General features: G+C 37.7%; 1 long non-coding RNA gene across 4 annotated transcripts in view; it reads right to left on the reverse strand.

Annotated features, from left to right (window-relative positions):
* LOC144316119 (uncharacterized) overlaps positions 1–23,086 on the reverse strand; it is a 54,038-nt gene extending 30,952 nt beyond the window's left edge. The window contains exons 1-4 of one of the 4 annotated variants that reach the window (XR_013381942.1): positions 22,883–23,086; positions 16,496–16,558; positions 15,672–15,753; positions 11,537–11,688 (exon numbers count right to left, since the gene is read on the reverse strand). This is a non-coding gene — a long non-coding RNA (uncharacterized LOC144316119). Of the gene's footprint in view, positions 1–1,987; positions 2,351–11,536; positions 11,689–15,671; positions 15,754–16,495; positions 16,559–21,578; positions 21,657–22,882 lie in introns of those variants that run through there. The other 3 variants (XR_013381945.1, XR_013381943.1, XR_013381944.1) reach the window with 3 other exon arrangements.
* Between the last annotated feature and the right edge of the window lie 463 nt (positions 23,087–23,549).

The following is a 23,549-nucleotide window of genomic DNA, read 5'->3' on the forward strand; positions in this document are numbered from 1 at the left end:
ACACCTTTAAAAATGCTTTCTCTTCCTTTTTTTTTCTCTTCCTTTTTTATATCCTGTAGAAGTAGTGCAATCCTTCTTCTCTTCATCTTCTTCTCGTCCTTATTTCTTGATTTTATGTTTTCAGAGAAGAGGGTTTTTAGCACAACCTCCCTCTCCCCACCATTATGGCCATGGCTACATTATTCTATCAGAGACCCAAAGACCTTGGCTCCTGTCAAGTAGCCCTCTCTCCTGGCTGCAGCTCTCACTGAGGTTCATGTTCCCTTTCAGTCTGGGGTAGGAGTCATTTCCCACTATGGCCAGTGCATGGGTTGTTCTTCCAGCCTCCATCTCTGTAAATCCATTACTTGCTTAAATTCTCTTTGCCCTTTGAGTGTGCTGTTTCCCACCTGCACGGTGGCTGATACTGTGCTCAAATTATTGACTGATTTACTGCTCACCAATCCTTTCATTTATAGACTAAGAATACTAATTTCTTGCACTAACTATCGGTGTCAGGAGCCAATGTCCTGAAAATGCTTAGTTATTTGTGAGAAATCACTTTCATTGAAGTTGAAATTCATGTCTTCAACCTCTGTTTCCTGTTCTATGTCTGTTTCCCATTCCATCAGCATTTATTGAGCACTGCTTGCTCTTTATACTTATCTTTGTTTTAAGATCTTATCTTCCCCTTTTCATGGGAAAATTCTTAGACAATAAATCAGAGATCATTGATTACTGGCCATGTAATTGTCAGGCAAGTGCTGAACCATAGTTTCCTTATTTATAACATGGGAAGGAAAATACTCCCCTTACGCAGCTTACAGAGCTGTTGAATGAATCAAATAAAGCAATTTCAGGAATAACTTATGACAATCGTATTTACTACTTGCATGGTTTCTGCTGCTTTTATGTTCTTAAACTGTCAGTATCTTTCCTCTATAGTGCATCTTTCTTAGTATTTTTTCTTCCTGCTTTTTAAGTTTCCTTCTCTTTCCATAATTCTTTCCATGCTCCTCTTCTGCAAATGCCACACTTTTCATGGGTCTCTTTGAAATGCTTCCTTGCAAACATCTTAAAGAATGTTTTTTCCCCTTTTGGAAAAAAAACATGCAAACTCAGGGGAAATTTTAAGTGTGTGCTGGAATCAAACAAATGTATAATTTACCTTTAAGAGAATTGTGATTTTTGAGAATAAAATCTATAATGATCAGCAGAAAGCTTCTAGGGTTCAATTGGTCAGGGCCTGAATATTCTCTTTTCCTCATGCTCTGTTATAATTAATGGTCTAATAACATAGCTTAAGTGTTGTCCCTTTCCTGTTTCCACTTATTCTTGGTTCTTCTTAATTTTATTTACTTAGTGATTTATTTGCTCAATTTTGAGTGCCAGACATTTGCTTGGTGCTGTGTTTCTATGAAAGGCATGGTCCTCCCTCCCAGGGAGCAAGCAGTCACATGGGGATAAAAAAGAACATTACCAGAGGAGCATCTGGTAATTACAAGGCATGTTAGGGAGAACACATGACTGGGTTTTGGTCTGATTTGTTTCTTGATGTATTCACAGCATCATAAAGCAGTTCCCTGGACATAGTAGGCGCTAAGTAAATATTTGTTGAATTTATGAATGAATTTTGATATTAAAAATGTTGAGTAGGAAGGAGTTAGTTAAAGGGAATGGAGTGAAGTGTTGGGACAGGCAAAAGGAACAGCATATGCAATGGCCTGGTGGCAATTGAAAGCATAATAACTATGGAGAAACTGAGGTTTCTGCTTTGGTAAGGCTTAGAGTGGGGGATGGGTATGATGAGAGTTGACCCAATAAATTAAGGTATCCCTTGATAATGACCGCAAACTACTAGTACCTTGTGCGGCTCAGAAACTTTATATACATTAAATTAAAACCTTAAAACAACAGCATGAGAAAGTATTATTCAGAATTCTTTGTTCATTTCAGTCTGATTTCATCTAAATACAAATGGTGATATTATTTGAGAATTGCAGCATACCTGGCCATATACTCTCCTGATGACAGACAAGATGACCAGCCTCCCGCACTTGAATTCAGCTGCCTCTGGAAAGAAGAGTTCAGGTTTAGGAGTGTTCTTTCAGCTGCTCTCAGATTCTCATTCTTTGGGAATAAATTTGAGAGGGCCCTAGATAATAAATGGTCTTGAACTCTCAATTGTGGTGCAATGTTTCATTGAGCTGTTGGATGCCAAATTTCAGTAAAATGTGGAGCAAGTAAACTAGAGAAAGTTGAACCGGAGCATAATTCTACTGAGAACAAAGAACCCTGGGAAAACACTGTGTTCTCTGGCTAACCCATCGAAAGGTGTGAGTTTTGGAGTGGGCTAGACCAAAACAACAGAAATTATGGTTATTTTAGATTCTAAAAACTTTCAAGTTAGTGGTTGGAAATTTACGCTAGGGGTTAGCATTAAGAGGTTCCAAGAATGCAAGACCTTTTGTGTTGAAAAGGATCTTACAAATTCTGTAGTCAAACTTCCTTGTTTTATAGACATGGTACCTGAGTTATTATTATCTCACAGCTGTGCATGGAAGTCTGCATTCTCTCCATGGCACCACATTATCTTCTGATAACTTTTAGGTGCTGCTTTTCTACTATGAAATGCTCTCTTTAATAACTAGTAGGCTACACAAAATTATATCACTTTTGTTTAATGGTCTACTTGCCAGTTGTCAGTTGTCCCTTTAAAAAACTATTAATTCTTAGCTCCTTTAAGGGTGTGGAAAAACTCCATTGAGGAAGAAGTAAACAGCACAATATTCTTCCATCTTGGCTTTATTACCATTTCTATTATTTTTATTTAATAATTCATACAATTTTTTTCATCTAAGGAGCTCCAAATACTTTGTCCACATACATGCCTTAATTCTTCTGCAGCATGCAGCAAGTATTATTAATACAATATCAGTTTAAGAAACCAAAGGTCAGATAGATTGAGTTACTGGCTTACTTTTGGGTCATATAGGAATCATAACCAGAATCCAGTTCTGAAGAATCCTGATTAACCTCAAAGGTCACTATGATCCAGAGCTTCTGTTTGGAGGGTCATGTGCACTGAAAAAGGAGATTATAAGGGGCTAAAGAGTGCCCAGAGAATCCCTGAAAAGCTTTGCAATCATCTCTCCCTAATGAAGGACTGAGCTTTTTTTACAAGAGAACTTCACGAAACAACTGAAGTCGTGTTTGATGTAGGGTTTTTTCTCTATCATTACTGACAGTGAAGCTTTCACAGGAAAAACAAACAAATAAAAACACCTACATGATGGAAACTCATATGGAAGCATCTGGTACAATAACTGGCAGAGAAGGGGTACTCATTAAATGTTTATTGATGGAAAGAAGGAAAGGGAAGAAAGGAGGGTGAGAAGATGGAAGAGCTTTTAAAACAGCTTTTGAAACAGAAAAGAATGGACCTTTCTGATATTTCCCACACATTTCTTCTCCCTTCCCTTATATTCATTTTCACTATTATTTATATATGTGTGGGAAATATCAGAAAGGGAGACATAACGTAAAGACTGCTAACTCTGGGAAACGAACTAGGGGTGGTAGAAGGGGAGGAGGGTGGGGGGTGGGAGTGATTGGGTGACGGGCACTGGGGGTTATTCTGTATGTTGGTAAATTGAACACCAATAAAAAAAAAAGAAAAAAAAAGGAAAGAATGGACCGAAAATTCAAGTGGCTTAGTATCCCAAAGAGAATGTAGATTCAGTATTTGGGCCTCTTCAAAATATTCTGTTTGTAGAATTTGTGACTAACACTTGGAGTGAAGTTTTGAGTTTAATTTCAAGGAATATTAGAAAAACCTATTTTATTAAGGTTTCTTTTCATATATTTGCATAATTGAAATAACTTGGCCTTTTGACCAAAACTGTTGCATAAGAAATATTTTGTGTGTAGTTACACAGATCCGAGTGCCAGCACTATGTTAATAAAGTACATGGAGTTATGGGAAAGAGACTCTTCTTAAAAAAGAAATCTCGGGATCCCTGGGTGGCGCAGCGGTTTGGCGCCTGCCTTTGGCCCGGGGCGTGATCCTGGAGACCTGGGATCGAATCCCACGTCGGGCTCCCAGTGCATGGAGCCTGCTTCTCCCTCTGCCTGTGTCTCTGCCTCTCTGTCTCTCTCTGTGTGACTATCATGAATAAATAAATAAAATCTTTAAAAAAAAAAAAAAGAAATCTCAGTTGGCAAATCCCTTTTGTTATAAAAATGATTGAGATTAATGATAACGTGCTCTATAAGCCTTTGGTAAAAGTACTCTGTAATTGTAACCTCATAACACATAATCTTTGAGGAATTAGTGTTTTGTTAAGATATTTTGTTAATTTTTAAAGTTCTTTTTAAAAAAATATGTGTTGGAGACAATGATAGATGATAGAAATGTCTTTTTGTGTTGTGTAAGAAAGTGTCAGTGATCAGTCAGGATATTCTCTCAGAATGAGTTTCTACAGCACACCTCTACTCCAAAATTCTAGCATTCCGATTTGTCCCTAAACAGGCCCAATTTCTTTTTTTTTTTAATTGACTTTTATTTTTTAAAGATTTTATTTATTTGAAAGACAGAAAGCACAAGCATGGGGAGAGGTAGGGGAAGGGAGAAACAGACTCCCTCTGATCAGGGAGCCAGATGTGGGGCTGGATCCTAGGACTCTGGTATCATGAACTGAGCCAAAAGCAGATGCTTAACTGACCAAGCCACCCAGGAGCCCCAAGTCCCAATTTCTTAATGAAGTAAAAATGCAAACTCCTTTGGCTATGTCTATTCCAGGCCCTCCACTGACACCCCTTTTTACCTTTGGAAACTTTCCACCAAGAAACTCTGGTTTAATGCCTGTCTCTCAAATACCTCTTCTGTCATTTCGTCTGCCTTGAGTCCTCTACGCCTACCGCACCTGCCTGCCACCCACACCATGGCCATCTCCACCATTAAAACCCCCAAATCCCACCTATAACTCAAATTCTGGTCAAGTGCTACCTCCTTTATAAAGAGTGCCCCATCCCACTTACTGGGCAATTCACTTCTCTTTCTGAAATCTGAAAGTACTTTATAATCAGTGCCACACCAGTGGAGAGAACGCTCTATCACGCAGTGTCCCCCTGTGTGCAGACTTTTCCTATTTCTACCTCTGGAATATAAAGGCAAATAATTGGACTTGTTTGTTCTTGAATTATCTACAGTTGCTTAACACAATGCTTAGTACATTTTAAGCCCTCGGTGAAGATTTGGGAGGACTCACTAAGTCTGAAAAAGCCACTCCTGGGACATCACAAAACCTGATTGCTTTCTTTCCAGAATAATGATGATTAAAATTAAAATAACAGCAGCTGACCTGTATTGAGGATTTGCTATGTGCCAGATAGTGTTCTATTTTTTTAAATTTTATTCATCCATTCATGAAAGACAGACAGAGAGAGAGAGAGAGAGAGAGAGAGAGAGAGAGGCAGAGACACAGGCAGAGGGAGAAGCAAGCTCCATGCAGGGAGCCTGACTGGGACTCAATCCCGGGTCTCTAGGATCATGCCGCGGGCTGAAAGCAGGCACTAAACTGCTGAGCCACCCGGGCTGTCCCAGATACTGTTCTATAAGTGTTTCACATCTATTCATTGGTGGGACAATCCTGTGATTTTGATTTTATTGCTTCTAAAAAAATTCATTCATTCATTCATTCTTGAGAGACAGAGCGAGAGGCAGAAACATGGGCAGAGGGAGAAGCAAGCTTCATGCGGGGAACCTGGTGTGGGACTCGACCCCAGGACCCCAGGAGCATGATTTGAGCCAAAGGCAGACACTCAACCACTGAGCCACCCAGATGCCCAGATTTTACTACTATTTTCATTTTGCTGACGAGGGAACTGAGGCACAGGGGTAGGGAATTTGCTCAAGTCATACAGAACACTATTTGAAAGGACCAAGGTTCAAACCCACGCAATCTGGCTCCACAGCTCTCACCCTTAATTTCTTTACAAACATCTCACTGCTTTCAGCCTTGCCCTAGTATCTCTAATAAGCGAAGTCTCGTGTGGGCACCTTTCCCCCCAGTTCATGAAAATATTCATGTCCTTTCTTGAAAAGACCACATGTGCTGCCGTTAGCAGCACTGAGTGAGACTTTGGCCATCCTCAAAGAGAGCCACAGAGTCTGCTGATAAAAGCCATAATTTTCCTGACCTGTTCTGAGCTCAGCCCCCTCAAAGAAAATGCAGGCAGACACTTGGCAACTGGAGTCTCCCAGACTCTCAAGTATAGGGCTGTGTTAGTATTGGCAGTGGGGGACGGTTTGCTTCCTCCCCGTTTCATGAACTGTCACACCAGCTTCTTTGATCCTCCCAGGGTCTTAAGTGTGCCAAAATCGTTACTCCACGTTCTTGCTCTGTTTCAGATAATTGCCAGAGAAAACGCGAAGGTCGGTAATGACCAAGGTAGGGAAATATTGCTCCCTGCACGGTATACCGTTTATATACGGTGTACTCCGAAAGGCTCCAGAGTGGAGGCATTGCTTATTTTTATTGCCCCAAAGCCATGAAAGGGGGGGGGGACCCGGGAATGAACAGAAATTGATACATCTGGAACAAGAGCCAGGCATGATTTACTCACATTTTTACCTGACCTGAAATTGCTTATTTAGAAAAAAGAAACGTTATAAAGTCTCAGGAAAATGTCATGAATCAGAGCCAGCATGATTTCACACTGGGGCTTCATAAACTTTTTTAAGCAAAGAACCTGTCCAGGAAAATCAAACGAGCCAAAGGTAGCCTTGCCACCACGACCATCTCCATAGAGACAGTTTCACGGAGGGCTGCCTTGGGTGGTGGGTGGCAAGGCTCAGGGGAATCAAACACTGAGGGCTGCAGTGGGGGGAACCGGCCGGGTCACTTGAGGTTGTCCTCACTAGGGCACCGGGTGAGAGCTGGTTTGGGAAAGTAATAGACAAGAGACTTTCACCAAAACACTGCTTTACTGCCTCAAAAATGGTTTTGTGCTCACCACATACTACATCACTGTAACATACAACTACAGGAAGTTAGAAGAGAAAAAAACCAGTTGATTAAAGCCTTCCAGCCTGCCTTAATGGTTGCCTTACCTCGTGTGTTCTTGGCACTTGGTAAGCAATCTGAGTGCAGTTACGAAGCAATTAGATAATAAATGCTATTCTTATAGCTACCAGCTGGAAGAGACTTTAGAGACCATCAATTTTTTTTTAATTAACTAAACTCCAGGCTTTATTTGAATTTCATCTGTTTTCCCATTAAGGTCCTCTTTCTGTTCTGGGATTCCATCCAGAATAGCACATTGCATTTAGTTGTCATGTTTCTCCAGTTTCTCCTCTAATTTGTGACAGTTTCTCATCCTTTTTTTTTTTTTTCAATGAAGTATAGGTGACCTACAATGTTACATCAGTTTCAGTTTTGTTTTGTTTGATTTTTGTCTAATGAACTTGACATTCCTTAGGAGTACTGGCAAGGGATCCTATAACATGTCCTCCACTGAGTTTGTTTGATGTCTTTCTCATGACTAGCCTGGGGTTAGGTGTTTGGGGGAAGATAACAGAGGCAAAGTGCCCTGCTTACCATATTATATTGTGATCCCTGATGACCACATGACATTACTGTGCTACTAATCTTCAACCCTTAGTTAATGTCAGTTTTGCCAGACTTCTCCTGTGTAAAATTACTATTTTCCTTTTCCCTATTCAATTCTATTCTTTGGAAGTGAGTCACTAAGCCTAGACCTTCCCAGGATGTGTCTGGGTGGGGAGGGAAGTTGATCTTCATGTTTTGGAGGGGGGAGCATCTATGTATATTATTTGAAATTTTTCTGTAAGAAAGATTTGACTCTTCTCCCCCATATGTTTTATTCAATCATTTATCTTATCAAAATGTCCTCATGTATATTTATTTTATATTTGGGGTTATAATCCAAGACTGTTATTTATTTTGTTGATAAAATTGCTCCAACTCCAACCATTGGGAGCTCTTTTAGGTTGGCTGCTAGGGTCTTTTGACACATACCCATCTATTTCCTTGTTGGTGCTGCAAGATGCTCCAAGCTCATCTTCTGTTCTACCTGCCCTGGATCTAGCATCAGTCATTTTTTCCAAGGAGCCTTGGTTTTCTTATTCAAAAATGGTATTTAGAAATCAAGGAGACAAATGACTCCTTCATTGGTCAAACAAGGAAGCTCTGATACAAATGGGGTAATAAATTACACAGAATCTGTCACTGACTTCATGGCATGTGGGGATTCGAATCTGGGTCTGACTGGTTCAATAGTCTTTCCTTTACTTGGGTCATTGTCATATTATCTGTGCTTTCCCAGCAAACTTGGGCTATATACTAAATATATAGTATATTTTCTACTGTTTGTGAAATCCCTATTGTGCCTCCTATAGAGTCAAGCACAGAGCAGTCAATAAAGGCACTAGTTAACCTTCTGCAGCATCCTCATTCAGCCTCACTCATCTCCGCCCAGGCCAGACCCTCAAGTAACGCTTGCTCTAGATGACTGCAATTTTCACCAATAGTGTTTCCATTTTCGGTAACCCATTCTACTCACTGTTGCCAGATCAAGGATAGAAAAGCGGAGTTTTCAGTCTCTTACCCAACACCATTGTATGGAATAAAATCAAGCTCTACAACATTCTAACTAATTCTCTTTTTTCATTTCTCTCAAGCCTTGAACAGTCTCCTAAGAGCATCTTCACAGACATTATTGTTGCACAGAAAAGCAGGGCCCTCTCATACAGCCCTTCTCAGGTCTTTACTGTTACCAATTCCATCTCTTTCTGCCCCTGACTTCACAGTTTTCTTCCCTATCTCAGAATAAACCCCTATTTCTCTCATAGGTTTTAACTAGTGCTCCTGGGTCTGATTTCTCTGGAATAATTATTATCCATTGATTATTATCTTTGAGACCTAGGTTTCTATTCTTTCCTTTCCTACTGGCTCATTCCGCTGAACATCTTAATAGGCTAAATTCTTTCCCATCCTAAAATGAATTTAAAAAACCTTCCCTTGCCCTTTCTTCTTCACATCATGCTATTTTTTCCTTCCATTTACCCTCCTAGTTTTTTTTTTAAAATTTAAGTTATTTTTTAATAGAGAAAAAGAGAGAGAGAGAACATGCAAGTAGAGGCAGGGAGAAGCAGACTCCTGCTGAGTGGGGAGGTTGATGGAGGGGCTCCATCCCAGGACCTTGATCATGACCTGACTCAAGGCAGACCTTAACTGACTGAGCCACCCAGGCACCCACCTTCCTAGTCACCAAAAAAACATCTCCACTCACAGCTTTAATATTTCTACTTACTCTTGGCTGATTGACTCCTACCTGGGTCCAGCTTCCCCACTCTAACCACTTACAATATCAAGAACGGTCTCTTTAAAGCATTTAATTTTTCCTTCAATCATGGTCACAGTAGGCAACAGCATACTGCAGGGTTTAATTTTAATGAAGTGAATTTTAGTAAAGCAAAGTAACCCTGTGGGGAGGCTAAGGGAGCCAGCCGAGGGTGCTGAGGCAGCCAGGGACTACCCAGAGCAGGACAGCAGGGCCTGAAGCAGTAAAGTGAGAGGAGTGTTATCAGAAACAAACAGCCACAAAGCAATCTGGCCTTCATAGAGGAAAGTCAGCTTCTGCCAAAGCCACTGGAAGCAGGGAGGGAGAAGAGAAGCAATTTTTACTTTTGCAGATCTGGTGGTGAAAAGGCAGGTGCTGTCTCTTCCTTTCAGAAACCTTATGCTGTGACCATTCCTTTTAGTCTACTCCATTGGCTCCTCCGTTCTCCTCATCATATAATATTGGCATTCCTCAAAGTCTTCTCCTGCAGTGTCCTCTCTCTATGTAAAGACATTCACCCAAAGGCTTTTGTTCTCACATGTGTGCATGCAAGGACTTCCAAATCTATGTTTCAAATTCAGTCCCTTTGGCTTATTAGCAAAGGATTCTAGGCCTTCTCTGTACTGGCTGCAACCTTTTTGTTCATCTCCTTGCTTTCTCTTACTCTGTCTATGCTCCTACCCATGAAGAGATCACAGTATTTTTGTTTTGTTTTGATTTCATCTGTTTTGTTCATTAATGTATCTCAAGTACCTATAAAAATATCTGACACATAATAGGCACTCTATTTATTGAATAACAACTGAACTACTTCCATGAAATCAGATTACTCTCTACTTCCCAAACATACGAAATGGCTTATTTCTGTGCCTTTGCTCACATAAGCTCTCTTGCAACATCTCCACCATCATGAGCCAATCAATCTTCTTTCAAGACCCAATTCACATAGCACTTCTTCTATGAGTCCTCTTAGATATCATCTAATGAGAATTAACACATTTATCTCCTATGCTGCCATTATACCTTGTCTATATTTCTCTTTCAGCACTATTATGCCATGTGTTTTAGTTAAATGTATACATTTTTTCTAGCTTTATTGAGGTATAATTGACACATAAAAATTATAGACCTTTAAGGTATACAATGTGATGTTTTGATATATATATACATTGTAAAGTGATTACATAATCAAGTTAATTAACATAACCATCCCCTATAGACTTGTTATTTTTTTCAACAAGAACACTTAAGATCACCTCTTAGCAAATCTCAACCGTTTGATACAATATTAATTACAATCACCACACTGTACATTAGATCTCCAGAACTCATTCATTTTGCATAACTGAACCTTTGAACCCTTTGATAAATAGGTGTATGATTTCTTATCTCCTCCCACAACATCACTAAAGTTACCTGGGCTACTTAATCATTACTAGTCTTTCTTCATCTTTCCACAAATCCTATCAAAGTGCTTTGTTAAGTTTAAGAAGATAAGAATTAAACTCAAATGTATAAATTAACCTCTCTCAGTCATTTAAAATATTTAATATCTGTCTCTAGACATTATTAATGTGTATAAAAATTCCAAGTGCCTCCTTTACAAGAAAAGGAGTTGTATTGTATATTTCATTTGTAAAAAGTTGTCAGAAGGTGTAGCTGAAAACCACATGTCAGATAGTACCAATGGGATGTACCTCAGGCTCCACAGTCAATGAGACCTCAATTAGAATGGCCTTTTAAATCTTTATGTTTTTTTTTAAGATTTTACTTATTTATTCATGAGAGACATAGAGAGAGGCAGAGACATAGGCAGAGAGAGAAGTAGGCTCCCTGCAGAGAGCCTGATGTGGGACTCCATCACGCCTTGAGCCAAAGGCAGACACTCAACCATTGAGCCACTCAGGCGTCCCCTTCCAAATTAATGCTGTAATGCCTTACTAGCCTATCTGTGCTCTGAAATTTGTATGACCCAGCCTCAGTGAACTCAGTTCTATTGATGGGAAGCTCCATATAGTTATGAAAACTGACTTTTGCAGGAAAAAAATTGTCCAAGAGTAGAAATAGACAGAGATCCAGAATAAAGTTCTGATGAATTTACAAGTATTAAGTGATAAATGATCATCTCAGTCTATCTGGAGAGAACTGAGGTTTGTTTGTAATGATTCAATTATTTCTGAATCTATCATACCTCATGTGTTAGAGGCTGATGGCCAAATTCAGGTTGAGCTTTGGTGATTCAATTTTGGCTTCCTTCTTTACTCTTCCACTAACATGTGGTGAGGATCATGCTTCCAATTCTCTCTCTGATTTTTGGTCTTGACTCCTGATTACAGTGGGTGACTGTAAAGACCAAAGCACACATGTAGCTGTAAGGAACTTCTGCATGCAAATTAACTCCTCTGACTTCTAGAATATGAAAATCCTGCACTTCTGTCAGCTTGCAAGAAGCTAGAAATGAGAACTGTAGCTTCCCATGAACAACTGTAAACTTCTAATTTAAAAAAATTGATTGATAAAGCAAAGATAGTGTTATTTAACACTGGCCAGCTGTTCACCAAACCCACTTTCCTTCCTGGGCAGGCAGTTGGAGTATGTTTTCTAGCCTCCACTAAATCTATGTCTTATGACTAGCTTTTTTTTTTTTTTTTTTTAAGATTTATTTATTTATTTATGATAGACACAGAGAGAGAGAGAGAGGCAGAGACACAGGAGGAGGGAGAAGCAGGCTCCATGCCGGAAGCCCAACGCGGGACTCGATCCCCGGACCCCAGGATCGTGCCCTAGGCCAAAGGCAGGCGCCAAACCGCTGAGCCACCCAGGGATCCTCTTATGACTAGCTTTTAACCAGTAGATTCTGAGTGGAAGTAATGTATACTACTTCAATGTCTGGCAATAAAAATATCCTGTGCTTCAGCCTCCATGATTTTTTTTCTGCACAACTTGATGTAGATGCACATGGTAACTTGGGAGCCACATGTTAAGGATACCAGAGCTGTAAGACAAAAGGATTCTGGGCCCTGGAATCACACCTCTTTGAGACTTTACATGGTAAATTTCTATCACTTTTGGGTTTATAGAAATTATTTTATCTTAACAAAAGAAAAATAGAATTGAAGAAAGTGTTAAGAAATAGTAGGATGGAATAAATGGTGTAAAGATTATACTATGGGGTGATATATATTGGATCTTATTCTGCATTAATCGGCATGGTTGAAGTAGCTGCTCATGCCAAGTTCCTCCAGAAAGCAAGACAGCTTACTGGTAATAAAGTGTAAGTCAATTCTTTATTAATTTCCTCTGGGCTTGATTACTCATGGCCAGCATTGTAGAAAGGGCAATTCAACAACATAAACACATAGTCTTGAGCCTAAAGGCCAGGCAGTATAATCAAAATACATACTTAAGAAAGAAATATTCCTCTAAATGAAACAATTTCCAGAAACACGTTGTTGTTTCCATTAATTTTAAGTTTTATTGTTCTGAAAATCAGTTTATCTCCTTAAAAGCACGTCGATTCAAACATGTCCATTCCAGGAAAGGTATTTGCACTTCAGTTGCTTACGTAAATCTTTTTGGGCAAGGTTATCCCGGGTCAAAAGGATACACTGCCTCAAACTTTAAGTCAGGCTCCTTTCCAAGAGGCAGAAGAATACTTAAAATTTTCAGATAATAGATTTTTCCAGACTCCATGCAGGAAAGATTTCCAAAATTTAAAGTGGATCCGAGTTGCATATTGTACACAGCATTCTTTTCAGATGATTTTTTTTCAAAAATAATGAGATTTAATTTTGGACACGACATTTGTTTAAACTGTCATTATTCCCTTCCCAAAGGTATCTATAATTCAGTATTGCAAGGAATTGGGAAAGAGATATTCTAGTTGCACCAGAATATGTGAGATAAAAGTGGGAACTTTACAAAGTATTTTGAGATGAAATCTACTGAAATCAACTTCATCCATGAGATAAAATACAAAAACCGATATGGGTTATTGGCCAACATTTTTTATCTCAGCTTCTAGAATAGTAGGTACATTTGCTGACTTATGCTGAGTAGCCTGGCATGTACAATACTGGTTTATAACTCTTCTAGTATCAGAATCAGCTCCAGACCACTAGACAAAGCTACTCGCCAAGGCTTTTATGTGAACAGTTCCCAACTGTGCTGTATATAGAATGGCCAAGAAAATGTGGTGACCACTCTCTGGAGGATTGGCCTAATTTCTTCATGAAAGGCCTTCTTTATGATCAAATAATCAAATAGTGATTAGTTTTGAGTAGCTCAAATGTATTTACTAACTTCCTTCTTTATACCTAATTGAAAATACAGACCTAGATTTGTGCCAGTATAAGTAATAATAAAGAGAAGAAGGAAACTGGCTTATGCCCACAAGGTGCCAGGTGACATTCACAATGTTTACTCCTAATGCTAATTAATTTAAACAATAAAAAGAAAATTCTAGAGTCACATGTGTAGTGAGTTAGAGTTTTAACTTAGCTTTAAAAAGGATGCTAAAGCAAGTACTTTAATCTTATTCCTCACCATGACAGCTAAGATTTCTGTAAAAATGTGTAGAAAATGTTGGTATCATGAAAGAACTGCTTCTGAACCAAATATAGTTGGTTCTTCCAGATTGTCTGGATGTTTGGTGACCAGATACTACTTCTATATTACTACTACCGCTACTACTACGAGCACCACTTACTTCTACCAGTGCTCTCTATGACTAGACACTGGACTAAATATATTACTTTCTTATTTCATTTATTTCTTCCAACAATATTTTGGGATAGATACGATTTTTATTCCTACGTACTAAGTTACCCGTCCAAGATTACATAACTTCTAAGTGGGAGGTCTTAAAATTCAATCTAGGCAGTATCAGTATAGAGTGAGATTCAGTGACTATTTGATATTCTAGACAGTGTCTTCCTACTGGTAAAATCAAAGCTTTGGAAATTCTTTAACAGTAGGAAATTAAGTAGCTTAACTATATCTGGTTGACTTTTATGAAAGATAAATACAGTCAGATACATGTAGTCTAGGGACATTTGATTCTTTTTGCTTTGTTTTATAATAAACACAAAATGGGATTTCTCTTCTTTTATCATCTTAAATATGTGGTTTTAAAATATTGAATAATTACTTACAGTTCCAGGAAATTGATGGACAGTATAATCTATAAATCTATCTAATAAAAAAATACAGAAAGGCTAGATAAAATATGGCATATTTCAAATGTTCACACGTTCTTTTGAAGCCATACGTGAGAATGGACAATGCCAGAATCAGGAGGATGACTGAAAACCATTAGGGAAAGGAAAAATGGTAGAATGTGTACAGAGTGTGCCTCTAATCATACTAGGGAGATAATTCCTATTGGCCTTCCAGAGATGGATGCTGATGCCTTGGAACTGTATAAAACAGGAAATTAAAACAAAGACCATCTGAACATATCCAGAGTCCAAAAAGGCTTGCATCCTTAATTAAAGGAGGGAATGGGGGAAAAAATTACCAGAGATATACAGACATGGTAAGACAGCTTGCCAGAGAATGGAGTCTCTCCTGGTAATTTGTAAATATGTCACATTTTCTGGCAGGTGTTTGAGATTTAAAACCTCCTTGATCTAGAAAACCATAAATCTAGAAAATAGTAGTAAAATCATTCCATGGTTAGTGATACTCTGGGGTCACTTGAAAAGTGCAAACAAAAATCACTCTGGAAATCCATCCACAGGTATAAAGGATTCTCAGGGGGATAAAAACCTATCCTAAGGTAGGATACACTGCTATTAAAAATGACAAAATATTGAAAGAACAGTCTGGCATGAGTGAAAGTTTGCAAATATGACAAACAACAAGCTTGGAACTCTTAAGAACTTGAGATAATTAGATAATAATATGACTTATAAAATGACTATACTAAAAGCATACAAAAATAAGTAAAAGTCAAGTAAAGAAAGCAAGAAAGCATGAAAAGAAACCAACATTTGGAAAAAATTAAGAAAAAAAATTTTAAGTTATTGAAGTACAGTTTAAATGATAGAAAAGAAGTATATGAAGAGAAGTTAGTAACATGAGAAATAAGAATATTTCCAAAATGTAGTGCAGATTGATAATTAATGACAAAAAATACATGTACATAAACGAAATTGAGAGACATGGAAGATAGAAAGAGAGGCTTAGCATTTACTTGATTGCAGTGGTAAAAGAACAAGAGAATGGTGAAAATGTTTCAAAATTTTCTAGAATCAAGAACATAATAAATACTCAAATTTATGCTTCACAATAACTTTTAACAAATAAATAAAAATTAATCATACCTGCCCATATTGTTGTGAATTTGCAGAGCACCAAAGACAAAGACCAAATCTTTGAAGCAACCAGATAGAAAAGACAGATTACCTACAAGGCAATAGCAATAGAAGTGAGAAAAGACTATTCCATACCAACAATAGGGTACGAAAGAAAATGCACTAATATTTTTAATGTGCTGATGTAAAATAACTGCCAAACTAAAATCCTACATAATAGCTAAATTATTCACAACTAAAAACAAAAGAAAACATTTTCAGTCAAAAACAGAAAGGATTTATCATTCAGAGACTTTCACTAGAAAAATGTTTAAGACAGCATGGTAATGGTGCAAAATTGACAAATGGAGAGTGGAGTGGCTCAGAGACATGTCCAAGCATTTAAGGAAACTTGATGTGGATCAGGTGGCCTTACAAAGCAAAAGGGGAAAAGTTAAGTTATTCCATCAATGGAAGTTATAAAGTTGGTCACTTACATATAAAATTAAAATTAAACTAATGCCTTACCTTATATCATACACAAGAATAGATTCCAAAAAATGAAATCATTAAAACTTTTCAGATGAAACTATGACTTCAAAGAGAAAATAATTTACAAAGTACAATTTTAAAAGGCAAATCATAAAGGAAAAGATTGACAAATTTGATTACATTAAAATTAGAACTTTAAGTGTGATGCAGATGGAAAGAAGTTATTTGCAACACATATAATGAATTCTGTAAATTAGGATAGACTAGATTATGACATAACAATAGCTGCAAACTTTCAGTGGCTTAAAACAATGAAGGTTTATATCATGGTCATGTTATAGTCAGCAGGGAATGCTACTCACTATAGTTACACAGAGATCCAGGCAGTGGGAGCACCCACATCTTGACCAATACCAAGAACCATGCTGGAGAGAGAGAGAGAAAGTTTTGAAGTTTATACTGGCAGGTAAATGCTCTAACCTCTTTATAAGTGACCCACACAACTTCTATTCAGAATTCACTTGGCAGAACTAGTTGAATGGTCCCACCCAATACCAAGGAGGCCAGGAAATTCAATCATTCATGTGCTAAGAAAGGAGAACTGTATATCAATATGTGGCACTATTGACTATAACACTGACAAAGAATTTGTATGCAGAATATATAAATACAAAATATAGAATTAAAAGTAAGGATAAAAATTTAACAGAAAAATGAGTGAAGTGCATGTAAAAACAATTCACCAGAGGGAGAAACTTGACCAACAATTAAATAGATGAAAAAATGCCCAACCTGACTGGAAATAAGGAAAATTCCAAATAAGTAGAAAATGTTTAATTCACAGCAGAATGGCAAAATGTAATATCTGATAACACCAAATGATGATGAATATGTGGAGTACTGGGAACCCTAGCACATAACTGTGGGATTCTACGAGAGTACAACTACTTTGTGGAGTCATTGCAACATTTAAGTTAAACATGTCAATACTCAGCAAATCTGCTTCTTGAATTTCATCCTACAGAAGCTCACACACATAAGTGCAAGGGACATGCTCAGGGATGATTTTCTTAGCTCCATTTGTAATACCAGCAAAGTGAAAACAACTTAACAGTTCTGCATTAGGGAAATATGCGCCATGAAACTCACATATGATACTGAATCTAGAAACTCAAGTCACAGTAAGAGTTTTGCATTTATATGGAATAATTTATTCATGCAAAATTTTAAACATGAGAGCACATTAGGATATCATTGTCAAACAAACAAGGACATACATGTTTATGTGTAGGAAATTCTGTTACATACATGTATCTTAAACACACAGGAATGATAAACGTCATGTATAAAGTAATCATCACTTTGGAAGAAGAGGGGGAAAGAATGAAGGGATTTCAACATCATCTGTAATAGTTTACATTTTTAAAAATAAAAGAAAGATCTGAGACAAATATAGTAAAAAATTAACATGTTTTATCTTACCACTGGTATATGAGTGAATACAGTATTTTTTGAGCCTTCATGTATTTTTTAGGTGTCTCATAATAAGAAACCAAAAGAAAAGAAGAAATAATAAATGCATTTCCAATCAAGGTGGAGCTTTAAAAGTCACACTCCTCTGCTCCAAAGACTTAGAAACAATAGATTTGTATGTGTGTACATTTAAAAGGCACAGCTGTTCTTAAAACAATAAAACAATGTAAAAAATAGAAACATATTATATATAGGTTTATATTTTATAGATACTTAGATATTATTTATATATTATATGGACTGCATACGTATAGATAATAAGAAGCAAAACAACAATCAGGGGAAGAAGGCAAGGGCCTACCAGACTTTGGGACTAGAAAAGACCAAAGAAATTTGACTTTTATTGGATAATGAAGAACATAGTGTCCCACACGTGACAAGGGACAAAATGTAGGCTCACTATGAGAAATAAGAGCTAGGAGATCCCTGGGTGGCTCAGCGGTTTGGCACCTGTCTTTGGCCCAGGGCGTGATCCTGGAGTCCCGGGATCTAGTCCCGCGTCGGGCTCCAGGCATGGAGCCTGCTTCTCCCTCTGCCTGTGTCTCTGCCAATCTCTCTCTCTCTCTCTCTCTGTCTATCATGAATAAATATTAAAAAAAAGAAATTATAAATTATAAGAGCTAGGCTGACATTCATATAAGATGAATTTACAAACTAAAATTCTAAGGCACATGAAAAAATTAATATTCAACAGTCAGTGTATTCAATAATGATGATGAATTCAATCTCAACTAAATGAATATAGAGAGCAATTTAAAAATAACTTTGAAATAATATAGTTAAGATTCTCAGATATCAAAAGAAGTAATAATCTTGTAATACAGAACAATTAATCATAAAATAAGAGCCAATAGATATGACTCAAGGACAGATGGATATAAAAAAGAAGGAAATTGAATTTTTTGGAATTGAAAATAGGACCAATATCAAAACAATGAGGAATCTCTGACATGACTGTGTAAAAGAAAATTAGTAAAATGGAAGGTAGTATTCAGAAGATCCTCTGAATGTGGTATAAGAATGTAATGGGACAAAATTTGAAAGAGAAGTTAGGAGAAATAAAGGATAGATTTAGATGCTTCAATAATAGTACTTCCAGAAGTAGGGAATAGAGAACTCCAGATCATCAAAAAATAAAGAAAAAAAACTTAGCAGAGAAGAAAGATCATTTATATACAGAGAAATGAGACAAAACTGAGCAATAAGTTTCTTATTTGCAATGCTAGATACAGAAGGCAAAGGTACTGCATTAAAGTAGCCATCCCTTTCCAACCATGTACTTATGTTAATGATTTTTTTTTCAATGAGGAGGGAAATAAAGATATGTTTGGACATATAAAAATACCCCCCCCCAAAAAACCCATTTGGCCTCCCAATAGATGCTTATTGAAGGAACTTTAAAGGGTCAACATCAGTTTTTTTAAAAAGTAAATCTAAAAGGGAAAAAGAAAAACTCAAGAAAAAGTAATGAGAAGTGACATTGCCGAGATATGTTGGTGAAAATAAATAACACTTACTCTAGAACACTTGGAAAATAGAAAAAGGTAGAATATAAGTATCTATTAGTTTTAGCATCCCAAGATATTCACATTTTATTATATTCCCTTTCACTTTTTACATCAATCACTGGTTTTTGTATTTTTGCATACAATTATAGTAATATTGTATATTAATGTTTATAGACTGCTTTTTTTCCCCACCTGACAGTCTAACAACCATTTTTCTCTATTATCCTACTATCCTTGTTAACATAACTTTTGAAGCATTTTTTCCAGTTGCTTTTTGGAAATTAACTTTTAAATAACTTATTATTTTGACATCAATTTAAACAAGAATGAAAACTTCAAGAGTGGTATAGGGAACTTCCATACATATAGCCTGCACTTCTGGTAACTACACTATATTCATTCAACATATAGGCACTCAAACACACTAAGGAGCTAATCTTGATTATGAAAACTCCAATATATTCAAAATAAAAATCCAAAACAAAGGATGATCATCCTAAACAAAAGTCCTAAAGATGGAAAAATGAAGGGAGTCTAGTATTTTCTGTATGATTCTTACTCACCTCTGTACTTGTCTTTTCTGAGGGTTATTCACAACAATAAATAAATAAAAGCCCAGAACTTAGACAAATCCTGGCGACCTTTTAGTGCATCCCTCCCCTTTATTTGATAGGTGGATAAACTGTTCTAGAGGAAGTGTAGACTCCTTAAGCTCCTCTGCTTCCATGAGGACTGTTTTTGCCCCCAGGAAAACTATCATTGCTCCCTACTGCCCAGTGGGTTTGGAACGGGATCATCTGAGATCAAAACTCTGCTCGTGTCTTACAAGCTGTGTGGACAAGAGCCCCACTGTACAGACTTAGTTTATTTGTTTGTAAATGAAGCAAAGAATACAATGCCTACTGAGGTTATTGAGAGAATTAAAAGAGATAAGATATGTAAAGAGCCTAGCACCTGGTAGGGATCCAATAAATATTTCTTTTCTCGGGTGCCCAGGGTGGTTCAGCGGTTTAGTGCCACCTTGAGCCCAGGGCCTGATCCTGGAGACCCGGGAACAAGTCCCATGTCAGGCTCCCTGCATGGAGCCTGCTTCTCCCTCTGCCTGTGTCTCTGCCAATCTCTCTCTCTCTCTCTCTCTCTCTCTGTCTCCCATGAATAAATAAATAAAATCTTTAAAAAAATTTTTTTCTCTACTTTCTCAAATAGTTTTTCCATACTTCAAATAATTTCTTTACGATAGAGTACCAACAAGTATCAGGTCAATTGGTATGAACATTTTCATAGTCTTTGATATATGTTTCTAAATTGCTTTTCAAAAGGGTATTGATATAACTCATACCAGCTGTGCATGAAAGTGCCAGTTTCCCCACACCTTTGCCAGCACAGAGTATTAGAATTCAAGCTTTCTGGTTGATTATTTAAAAAGAAAAGTATTTTTTATTGCTGCTTTAAGTTGTATCTCTTCAATTAACACCACAAGTGAATATTTCCCCTATGTATATTCCCTGTTTTTTGGCTTACTTGTTCATAACTTTTGTCCAGTTAACTAAATTGGTGCATTGGCATTTTTTTCATATAAATATGTATGGATTATTATTTTTCTTCTTTCCCTCTGGTGTAAAGATTATGCCATACTTATTTATTTTGCACCCTTAACACTGTAATTTACTTAGAGGAGGTTTCCTTCTCTCAATATATTTTTTGTTCAGCTCTGGTTTTTAGCATATTCACAAAGTTGTGTAATCACCACCACAATCTAATTTTAGGACCTTTTTAACACCCCAAGAAGAAACCCCATATGCATTACCAGTAATTTCCCAAACCCCCATCTCTTCCCCACCCCAGCCCCAAGCAACCACTAATCTACTGTCTATGGATTTGTCTATTCTGAACATTTCTAATAGATGTATCCAAGCAATACGTGTTTTTGCTAATTGGCTTCTTTCACTTAGCATAATGCTTTTAAGGTTCATCAATATTGTACCATGTATCAGTACTTCATTTTTTTTTATTGCTGAATAATATCCCATTGTATGGATATACTACATTTGTTTATCCATTCATCAGGTGATGGACATTTATGGCATTTCCGTGCTTTAGCAATTACAGGTCACACTTCCATAAACAGTCATGTTCAAGTTATTATATATACATTATATATACATGCGTTTTCATTTTTCTTGGGTATATACCTAGGAATGAAATTGCTGGGCCAAATGGTAACTCTTTGTTTAACATTTTGAGGAACTGAAAACAATTTTCCAAAGTGGCTGCACCATCCATAGCCCTTAGCACACCCTTACCACAATCATACTAAGAGGAAGTTTGAGCCAAGTATCAAGGTCTCAAGCCCCAGGGATTCAGATTTTAAACTGAAAAAAACAGGCCCCCGGGGTTCTCAGACCTTCAAACCTGTAGTCAGCAAGAATACGGAAGATGAGAATCCATCTGTGAAGACAGCAACGAATGGGGCACTGTAGAGTAGAGTGGAATCCTGATTCTACCTACACCCTCACTTGGGCAAGACACCTGATTCCTCACTTGTCCAATGGTAAGAGACTCATTTTTCATTTAGGATTCCAGTTATGATTACATGACATACTTTAAAAGGCTAAGTATTATATTTAGCATTTATTCAGTACTCAAGAGCTATTTTTGTTCCCTCTGGAAAGGAAGCAGAGGAAATTGGAGAGATAGACAAACAGGAACAAGAGGAAAACAACGAAAACGAAGAGGGAAATAAAGAGCATAGGAAAGCTGGGTGCTCAGGGGGAAGCTGTGACAGAGCTGACTTGAAAGTGAACAAAGACGGAGAATTGACATGAACTCCCTCTTTTAACAAATGCATTATCTCTCACCTGCTTCTCACCCTGCTTCAAATCTGAAGCATACAATATTGAGTGAGAAAAGTCAGAGGATGTAAAAAGTACAAGATATGAGTCAGTGAGCAAAGGAAAATAGGAAGCAAGAGGGAGAAAGAAGAGACATAGTAGAAAAGTGTAGAGGAAGATGAGGGACAACAAAGAATAAAACCAAAATTGTGCATCTTAGTAGCAATTCAGGTGAGCAGGCGAAGGACCACCAATCGTCTTCTATTAATTCCAAAGGCAAGCAGATCTTGGTCCTGATAGATTTGACCTTTAAGCTTCCTTCCTTCCTTCCTTCCTTCCTTCCTTCCTTCCTTCCTTCCTTCCTTCCTTCCTTTTTTTTTTTTAATTTTATGAGCAGGCCAAAGCATGACAAATATCTAATTTAAAATTGATTTAACTGCCAATCGCGTCTCCTGTGAGAATCAACTGCCAGCTCAGCTCTAAAACAAACCCAGAAAATAGTTGGATTAATCCATTCAGCAAGTGAAAAATATATTTCTTTCTTTCTGGTACATTGGAGACAAAACAAATGAGTTTCTGTTAAGGAAAGAGAGCCATGGAAAGGGAGAAGCCTCTTTTATAAGGGATGCTTGCAGGGAGGTCTCCACTGTGAGAGGTACAGAAGAAACTCAAGGTAGCAATTCTTGATTGAAAACATGGCTCAAGTATTGAGACAAGTAGGCTTTTTAGGGGTCACATATCTTTGACACTATTCCACATCAAACATGTTATTTTCAGGACACACTGACCGGAAAGGTTTCTCATTCCAATCAGTGTACAAAGAACGGCAAAGCGCTTCCCTGCTCCCACGCCAGGGGCCCTCTTGGGAACAACTTACAAGATAAGCCATCTTTCCAGCAAAACACTCTCAGCCTTCTCCTTTTGGTCACTTCATTCCTCTCACTTCAGTAAGGCTCTTTACAGGAGAGCAAATGCCTTATTAGGAAAGACCTGGACCCCATGCAGAGCAAATACAAAAGGCAAAGTAATTTTAACAAACTCTGTGAGTCAGTGTTTTCTTCAGTCCACTTTCTTGGTGCCTAATTGTTGGCAGGCCAGTAAAGCTTAGAGCCTGTGGCATAGGAAGAAAGAGGTTTAGGAAGCCTGTGAGTTTATGCTATCTGGGCGGGATTTCTGGACAGAGAATCATGGATTCCTGGCTCCAAAGGATTTGAATCCCCCGGCTGCTTTGGGAAAGTGTCCTGTTTGTGTTGGGGATGTCCCAGGGCAGAGTTTCATTACAGAAATTGAGAGATGTTGTCTTAGGCTCCATTGCCTTTCCCAGGCTTGTTAAGTGCCATTCACTCATTCCTTCATTCAGCAGGGATTTATGAAACACTCGTGATGCAGAGCTAGTGAAAATGTGGGTTAAGGGCAGGCAGCAATCCCAGGAGTGGTCCTAGGAGATGAAAAGGTCATCTGACTGACTCTGACCTTGAATACGCAGAATTGTGCTAAGGAGGTTAGTAACAAAGATATTAATTAGACTCAGGATGTTTTGGGTC

The sequence above is a fragment of the Canis aureus genome, chromosome 6, assembly GCF_053574225.1.
Source record: "Canis aureus isolate CA01 chromosome 6, VMU_Caureus_v.1.0, whole genome shotgun sequence".
Lineage (NCBI taxonomy): Eukaryota > Metazoa > Chordata > Mammalia > Carnivora > Canidae > Canis > Canis aureus.